Here is a 2,160-nt window from a genome sequence, read left to right on the forward strand (position 1 = left end):
CCCCCCCTGCCTCTTCATCACACCCAGCAGCGTGCGACCCGCTCCGCTGCCTGGGTCACAAAGTCACGGTGGGAAATGGGGGAGGATTTGCCAGGTTCTGGGTCTGTCATGAGTCCAGTATAAAAAGAAACAACCACCAGAAAAGAAACCCAGACAAAAAAGCCGTTACACTTCCACCTGGGGTTGTGTTTCAGGGTGGGACAGGCAGTTGCAGAACTAATTTTAAGCAGGTTCTGCAGCATAGGGTTTCTTCAGGGTTTTTGCTCTTGCTGTGGGCACTCTGGTGCATGGCTTTGTGCTTAATGGAGTTGGAGCAAGTGTGATCTGCCTTCCCAAAGCCAGAGCCCAGGAACAGCAGCAGGTGTGGACACCCTCAGCTGCACAGTCTTTTATTTACATCCCCCCATCTTTCACTGGGTTGACTTGATTTCCTTGGTATTCCAAGGATGTTCTCCTCCTGTGTGAGACAGAAATTTGCCGTAGTCTTTTATTTTTCAAGGTTTTTTCTCCTTCCAGATTAAGGTGGGGTTTTTTTCCCTCTAGATTTTTTTTAACCTTTTGTTTTTCTCAGTAGCTGTCTACTGAGAGATTATTTATTCATGATGTTCCTTTTTTTTTTTTTTTTTACATTAAGTATAATTTCAATCTGTACAGCTTGTGTGTAACATTGTGTGAGAGCAGATGTTGTGACATTTACTTTCTTGCTGTTTGATGACGTATCTTTTCTGGACTAATCAGCCCAGAAGGTACCTAAGCCTTTTCCACAGCTGCTCCCAGCCTGCCTCCCTCCTCACTGCAGCAGGGATGTGCTTAACGAAGCTGGCAGTGATTGATCAGCTCTTCTGCTGATGAGGAAACACGTTGCCTGCACCCAGTGTCCATGCCCTGGAGGCTGGAAATGGGTTTGGTGCAATAGTACCTTGTTGCTCTCATACTTAGGAGCAAAATAGTTCCTCCTCTTTTGCAACATGCCTGTTCCATTGGAACGACCCTGGTCCCAGCCCCTTCCCAGCACAACTGTCAAAGTCATGGAGAAAATGAATTCACTAATTTAAAGTTCCATTAGAAAGGCAGGAAGCCTGCGGGATCAGGATGTTGGTGCTAAGTGTTGAGAAGGCCAGCGGCAGCCAGGCAGGATCATTATGGACTTGGGGGGAAAAAAAGTGTGAAAAAACCACAGAATAAGTAACACACACATGGTAAATGACCCAAATCGAGTGTGGCTGTGTGGGGGTAGCTGGTGGCTGATGTAGGAAGCCATGGGGCAGCTGGCAGGAGCTGGAGCCCTGCGGAGCTAGACAAGGGAAAGTGGCGGGCAGCAGCCACTGGGGCAGAGAAGGGACACTGTTTGCATTTACTTGAGTTTTCAAAGCCCGAACCTTTCTCTAGCACAATTTTGTACAAACCCTTTGTGTTTCCCTGTTGTTACCACCATCACGACCTTCCCTCTCAGCAACATCCCAGTTGGCTGCCCAGCTCCCATCCCATGGCCACAGAGAAGGGACAGGAGGCAGAGAAGGGGCTGTTCTGCCTCTCCCTGCTCCTGCAGCCCTCACAGGGGCTTCTGCTGCCAGAAGCAGGCACCATGGTTTAACCATCACCGTGTCCCAGGCTGTGATGGGTGGGCGGTTGGCCAGCCCATGCCGGAGCCCAGTGGCTGCAGTTGCTGATAGACTGTTTGGCTCAGCCCTGCTCCCAAAATCCTCATTTAGACAGCCTGGTGTGGGGCTGGGGACTGTGACCCCAGAAAATTAGCACAACTGTGCTACTGCCAGAGGGATAGAGTGGTTCAAGGGTTCCAGTCCCACCAAGGAGTCCAGCTCCCTTCTGCATCCCCGGTGGATCCACATTTGGGCTGCACCAATGTCCCAGCTGTCCCCCAGCTCACTGGGACTCCCCAGTGCTGCTGATCCCACTCACTGGATGGGGATGGAAAGGATGCTGGGAAGGTGCTGGACAGCCAACTGGGATGGGGCTAAGAGGGACGGTTGGGTGGTGGCAACAATAGGGAAACACAAAGGGTTTGTATGATATCATGCTAAAGAAAGGCTCAGGCTTGGAAAGTTCAGACAGATGCAGAGACAGAGCCCAAGAGCAGGGGGCTGCGGGAGGTCACCCCGACGTGCAGGAGGCAGCAGCACTGTGGGGATCCCTGTTCCT

At 51.2% G+C, this 2,160-nt stretch overlaps 1 protein-coding gene across 1 annotated transcript in view; it reads left to right on the forward strand.

The window, feature by feature from the left end:
* The window catches only part of TANGO6 (transport and golgi organization 6 homolog (Drosophila)), a gene marked incomplete at its 5' end in the record, with an annotated part of 24,305 nt that overhangs the window by 12,567 nt on the left and 9,578 nt on the right, over positions 1-2,160 (forward strand). The gene's annotated exons all lie outside the window — the stretch shown is intronic.

Source organism: Nestor notabilis, unplaced genomic scaffold, assembly GCF_000696875.1.
Source record: "Nestor notabilis isolate BGI_N333 unplaced genomic scaffold, ASM69687v1 scaffold16356, whole genome shotgun sequence".
In the NCBI taxonomy this organism is placed as follows: Eukaryota; Metazoa; Chordata; class Aves; order Psittaciformes; family Psittacidae; genus Nestor; species Nestor notabilis.